Source organism: Cryptomeria japonica, chromosome 10, assembly GCF_030272615.1.
Source record: "Cryptomeria japonica chromosome 10, Sugi_1.0, whole genome shotgun sequence".
Lineage (NCBI taxonomy): Eukaryota > Viridiplantae > Streptophyta > Pinopsida > Cupressales > Cupressaceae > Cryptomeria > Cryptomeria japonica.
The window spans coordinates 148,543,875-148,551,504 of NC_081414.1; positions in this window are offsets into that span (position 1 = coordinate 148,543,875).

Consider the following 7,630-nt stretch of genomic DNA (forward strand, 5'->3'; position numbering starts at 1 on the left):
AGGAATACGGCTACATTGGTTTGTAAAGGATATTCTCAGAAGGAAGGAATTGATTATGATGAAACCTTTGCACCGGTAGCTAGGATTGAAGTTGTTAGATTATTTCTTGCTTATGTTGCACATAAGAACTATAAGGTTTATTAGATGGATGTTAAGTGTGCATTTATGAATGGAGATCTTGAAGAGGAAGTTTTAATTGAGCAACCTGATGGATTTTCACTTTCCGATGACAAAAACATGGTTTGCAGGTTAAAGAAAGCTTTATATGAATAGAAACAAGCCCGTAGAGCTTGGTATGAAAGACTGCATAAATATCTTTTGAAGCGTGATTTCGCTAAAGATAATGCTGACAATAATTAATATTAAAAGCTCATTGATGATGACATATTGATTATTGAGGTCTTTGTTGATGATATCATTTTTGGAGGTGAAGATAAGTTGTACCTGGAATTCTCTAACAATATGAAGAATGAATTTGAGATGTCTATGATTGGGGAGATGATTTTTTTCTTAGGTTTTCATTTTACTCAAACTAATAAAGGTATTTTTATCTATCAAACTAAGTATGCTAGAGAGTTAAAGAAATTCGGGTTGGAAAATTCTAAACTGGTTAGTACTCTGATGGTTACAAGTGAGAAATTGACAAATAATGATGCATCTGTACTGGTAAATCCTACAAGGTAAAAGTCTATGTTTGGAGGTTTGTTATATCTGACTCAGACTAGACTGGATATAATGAATGTAGTTTGTATTGTATCAAGATATCAGAGTGGTCCTAGAGAAAATCTAGAGTTATTTAGGTATTTGTTGGGAAAAATTGAATATGGTTTGTGGTATCCTAAAAATAATGACTTTACATTATGTGCATATATAGATTCAGATTGGGCTAGAGATGTTGATGACCAGAAGAGCACATCGAGTGGAGCTTTCTTTCTTGGAAAGAAACTTATTTCATGGATTAGCAAAAAGCAGTCATGTACCTTTTTATCTACTACTGAAGTTGAGTATGTTGTTGCTACTAATTGTACACAAGTTCTATGGATGAAGCAAATGTTGAAGGATATAAAGGTGGATTGTAATGAACCAGTACTTATTCAATGTGATAACTTTGTTGCTATTGATATATCAAATAATCTGGTATTTCATTCTAAGACAAAGCATGTATATCTATCAAGTATAACTTTTTGAAGGAGAAGGTGGAAGCAAATAAAGTTAGATTGGTTTATGTGAACACTAAAGAGAAGATTGCAGACATCTTCACTAAACCTTTTCCTAAAGATTCATTTGAGTACTTCAAAGATAGATTGGAGGTTTCAGCCCCTCCAACAGAGACTTGAGTGACATCAGTCTGGTATGCATTATCATGATAATATGATGAAACTACAAGGATTCGGTCAACTACTGAGAGGGGGGAGTGAATCAATAGATATAAAATAAACTAAACTTTCACCAAACTTAATTCCAAATCAGAAACAACTTGCTAAGCTAACTAGTTTAGACACTCTATCAAAAACTGCAACTGCACTGTCAAACTTTACCGGTTGACCAAAACATTAATGATACAATGCAATAGATCTGAAACTCAAATACCATTTAACCAAAACATTAAACTTCACTAATATCAATAGTAGCTCATTTTAGATCACTTCCGGTCATCTAAATATATCTAAGTGGATTCACCAGTTATTCATATCAACTATATCAAAACACATCCACAAAATCATTCACCATTTGACACAATGATTTTTCACATGGAAACCCAAATGGTAAAAACCACTCTGGGGATGAATACCTACAATTATTTTGAACTCTGCTGAAGTTAGCATTGTTAGGAGACAAGCCTTGTTAGAAGCTTATACAATAATGTCATGTTAAGAATAGATCTGGTTAAGGACCACCCGGTTAACGGATTGACTACAATACCCTCTTAAAGGTAATACCCTGTTAAAGGTAACCTCAGTGGAGTATTTAAAATCCAAGCTAATGGATCACCTTGTTAAAGGATTTCAACAACACCAAGCCTGTTAAAGCTTACCTTGTTAAGGGATTTAATTGTTGTAATGGTTAGAGAACAACATGTTCTTTGTTGATCTGTAAATAGCACTTCCTTTCTTAGTCCAATCCTTTTCTGCTCCTATCTGCCTTCACAACATTCTGCAGACACTCCTTCCAATTCAAGAACAATCACACTACCACACTTAACCAAGTTTACCAACACAATATTAAAACAAATCATCGACCTTATAAGAAAATACAATAGGTTGGAACACAACACAAAACCTACAAATCTCATAGAGATTACAAACATATTGGTTCAATCATAACTGTTGGATTACATAGCAATCAACTACACATTTTTCTAGATAATTTCAACCACTCATGGATCAATGTACATTGGATCCTATAGCTCATCATGTGTTTTTCACTTCATGGTATTCATTTGATCATTCCCAAGATAAACAATTATCTTCATGTGCCAAATCCATTTTGAAACTCATCACATGCATCATGCTTACGTGGCATCTTCATCTCCAATCGCCATTCGATCATAGATCATCACAAATGATTCTCCAAGCTCCATCGGTTAGGGTTCTTCTTATCAATTGGTTAGGGTTACCGGTTGATCTCTGCTTCAAATACCAATACCAGTTGCCTTCACTACTTTACTATTGGTTGCTTTGCTACATCATTACCGGTTACAATACATTTGCATTACCGATTACTATTGACATTAATGACAACACTATACTTCATCAATTCAATCTTCATGCAATGCCAGCATATCAGAGCTATTACTCATTTTGGATTGATGTGGTGGTGCTACTACTCAGGGGGAGTAGTCAACAGTAATAATCAAAGGATTTATGATTTTTCTTTGATATTTATGTCAGATCTTTGGTATTGATGTCAAAGGGGGAGAGTTATTCTTGTGAAAAAAATAAGGGAGAGATGTATTCATTAGGGGAGTTTGGTTTAGAGCTTTATTGCTATATCATTTTGTGGGAGATTGTTGGTTGTCTTTCGTAGGGGGAGATTTGTTTGGCATCTCTTGGCACTTGGATGTTTTTCACATCTAGTGTTTCCATCAATGCCAAAGGGGGAGATTATTGTCATTTGAAGGAATTAATTATGTGTTGCATTTATTTTTTGTCATTTATGGCAACACCGACAGTTTTGGATGTTTATCGGTTTTCGGTTGGTTTCAGTAGAGTGGTTGGATTATAATATTGATCTGATATGCTTCGGTATGCTTTGGTTTCTGGAATTGATTTGTATTTGTCATTCATGCTATTTAGATGAGTATTAGTATCAGTTGGTTTGGGATTTGATGACTCAGACACTATCATTTGTTCTAGTAAGCCTTTCGGTCACCAGTAAGGGTTTTACCAACAAAGCTTTTTTGAAGATGTTTTGATGCACGTGATAAGTGGTTTTGGTGCAACTTATAGATGGCTTTTGGGATGTTGTTGGTTATCTTGTTCATGTTCCTGTTGATCAGCGGTGTTGAATTTAGTTTATGGCAACCTATTTTGGGTCTAGTGTTATCTAGGTTATGGACCGGTTTATGTAATGTGTTGGAGGATGGTCCTGATGTGTTACTGACAAGATTTAATGGTTCGTTTACATTGTTTTCAGCCTAAGCTGACTTGGTTGATCATTGGATTGTGGTTTTATGTTATGAACTTATTGTATTATCTTTTAGGTGGCCGACGTAATTGTTTAGGTCCCACGCTGGTATAAATATGATGTAATATCTCTTTGTAGATCATAGGTCAAGGTTATGGGATTATCTGTGTGTGAATAATGTTGTAATCATATGAAGAGGTTCTGATCAATCATAGGTTATCAAATTGGGTTTATGTAAGAGGTTTAAGACCTTCGGTATTGAGCTTAACTGGAATTGAACTTAGGCATAGGAGATGCTATACTTGCAGTTCAATCTTATTTCTGGATTGTAGTCTAGATTTATTTTGTAGTTAGTGAGGTTCCTTTTTGTGATGAGCAGTGTGCTCTAGGTTTTTGGCCTTCCTGCATGTCCAGGACCCTCATATTTTGATCACATACTTACTGTAGAAGTAGTATCTGACTGTGGGTAGGCTTCCCACCATGTTTTTTTCCCTTTATCGGGTTTTCCACGTAAAAATCTTGGTTTCATGTGTTATGGATGGATGGTAACTGTTATGTGATTTATGTTTATGTTTAATTGCTATAACAGTTATTTCGGTATTGAGTTTATGTGTTCTAGTAATAAGGATTTGAATTGCTTAAAGTTTTGTAATCCAGTGACAACTGATTCACACCTCCCCCCTCTTAGTTGTCCTCTAGTTATTTGAGTTGTCTAACAGATTATAGTGCACAAGGACTTTGAAAATTGAATAAGGAATCAAGCCCTATAAACCCTCCTCCACAAGCTAGTACAGAAGGTCTAGAACATCATCATGATTCACCTATGGAGAATCTCATTAAAATTAAAAGGATTAAGGAATATTTTTCAAAATATAAAATCTATCATCCATCTAAATGTGCTTCTTCCTCAAATAATCATTTATGCACATATCATCAAACTAATGATCATCATACAATTGAATTCCTTGATTTACAAAATAAAATGTAAGGACTTATTGATTATGGAACTCTTAAAATAATATATAATAATCCTTCTCCTTCTAGCACACCTTGTCCTACATCTTAAGAGATGATACCTACCCATATTGACAATCAAGACAAATTAGCTGCAAGAATATTTTGGAGATTGAAGTATTATCGAATGATATTTTTCCCTTCATAAGATATAACAATAATAGTAAATAAGGTGATGAGTATTACCTTTTTCATCGTTGTTATTCCCATTCTCTTGGAAATTGTAAATCTTTTAAATAATTTGTTTAGGACCAATTTGATCAAGCTCGCATAGATCTTACAATTGATCTTTTTGCTTTTTTTGGTGAAAATGTAGTGCCTTAGCACTCCATTCACCTTATTATGTTGTTCCGCACCCTATCTCACTAGTAGTTTAGCCTTATTGGGGGCTCTTTGTCATGAGTGGTGATGCATCTTAATTTTCAATCATACTTCGATAGTAAAATAATTCATCTTTGTCTCCTTTCTTGGGGGGAAAGGATAGTATATTCAATCCTCTCTCCTTTCAAAGATTACCTCTTCTTTTGAGCTGTGTTTGGCATATCTTGATGCCTTTTCTTGCATTGAATCTTCCTTCATTTCTGTACATGTGTGTTACTTGTTTATGACCTTTTCTTTGCTTGAAGTGTTACATATTTTATTTAATATATCTCTTTGGAGGTTGTGTAATTTACTTATCTTTTTCCCTATGCTTGACGGGCATTTATTTATTCTATCCTTTCTAAGGATTCAATTTTCCTTTGTTGATTAGTGCTTGCTTATGGTACATTGTTATTTCTTGTGTGAATTTGTTTGTTTTCTCAAGGATTCTCTCTAATGCAAGAGGTGTATATCCTTGTGTACAAACTCTTCTTCACTTGAAAATGTATCTCTCTTATAAACAAACCCCTTGAATTGGGTCAAAAGTGTGTTATCCTTCATCAAGAATCCCTTTTTCCTAGTAATTGGGGGAAGGTATGAATTCTTTTTCTCCTTCCTTTTCATCAATCTTGCTATTTTTTTTTTTAATATCCTCTTGAAGGTAGATGTCCTTTGAGAAAATATATTTTCCCCCTTCTCCTCCAAAGGATTCCCTTTATACTTGATGCAAGATATCTCTTTTACAACTATATTTTCCTTTCTTATAAGAGACATGCCTCTTAGCTTGGATTTATGTAAATTGTTGCCTAAAACATATCTCATTAGTGTTGAAGGTGTGTATACTTGTTTTTAGATTCCTTAAGAAATCAACATACCTCTATGTTGACATCTTAAGTAGGGAGGGGAGGGAATGGGATGAGAGGGAAGGCAAGGAGGGGCATACATGTCACCCTCTTTGTACTATATATTTTATTTTGCATGTCTTATATGGGGTGTACATTCTCAAAACAAGATCTAACTCTTCAATGAGATGCTTTAATCCTTAAACCAAATGTGCAACCCTTTTATATGTCTTCTATAGTGTTTGCAACAAGGAAAACAACTAAGAGGGGGTGAGTTCATTGTTTCAAAAACTTTACTTAACCTAAACACTATTTTAGATCTAATAATTAACAATGAACACACAAATCAACACCACATCAGTAACATGCATAAAACCGAGATTTTTGACATGGAAAACCCAGTTAAGGAAAACCCATGATAGGAACCTACCCACAATATGATGATACCCTGTTAGAAGTATATTTAATATTACAATGGGGAATGCACATGAATTTAGGCACACTGCCTAGAGCTCATTGCTAAAAAAAAACAAAGAGATACAATCTAGGGAAGATCTACTGTCTTACAGACATATTCAAATTACATCTAGAAGATCATGAACTAATAGAATAGCATCTCCTCACATGCCTAGTTACAATTCTGGTGAACCACATAACACATATTCTACTCTTTTGCACTTCTTCACATTTCTTGGCCACTCATGAATTATTAATACATTAGTTGCACAGAGATACCTCTTTCACATGAGTATTACATATATTTATACATATCATCAACCTATCTTTCAAGGTCGGCTCAACACACATCACAAATTACAAAGATATAACCATATAGGCTACAATATCATATGCAAACCAAAACAATGTTATCTACAACATAGTATGAACCTAAATCAACACCTCGAACATGAAACACCTCTAAGAATTATGCCTCGAACATCCGCAACACACTACAATCAACATGTCGGCCAAGAACATGAAGAACACCACCGGATCAAGGAAAATCATCAACAAAGAGCACAACGATCAATGTAGACCATGAACACAAATAGAACACGATCTAGAAGCATCCACAAGCATCATGAATTACCATAGAAACAACTGCACCAACACCACTTACTAGGATCTTCACCATCATTATATTGAACTTCAATGATCAGTGACGACAATGACTGTCAAAGTGAAAGATTCACTTGTGGACCTCCAAATCATGAACCATATGAATTGAGGACACACCAAAACATCCCAAAAACTCTATGAAATTCACAAACCAAGATATTACAATGCGGAGAAAAATCTAAAATACTGATCAACGTCAAAAAAAAGAAAAACCAACCACAGTACCAGATCTCATAACCTGATCAAATCTTTATGTGAACCTCTGAAACTTGAGGTGAATCAACTAGAGATACTTATCTCAAAATACTTTAGTCTACAACACACTAGCCAAACTAACTCACTTAATCTGACTACAACACTAGAACACACAAAGGAATGTGTTGAAATAAATGACAACACATCACTCAATCAATCCAAACACATATTATCACATTATACCAACAATCTCCCTAATTCCAACAATACGGGGTATACATTCTTTAAACCAGAGCTAACTATTATACAAGATGTTCATCAAACTAGAGATATTTTCTTTGCAATTGCATGTCTTATGCAGGTTGTTGCATGCTCAAAACTAGACCTAACTCTTAGATGAAATGCTTAACTCTTGAAACCAAATGGAAACATACACAACAGGGTGAGTTAACTAAAATAACACAAGCTGCTAG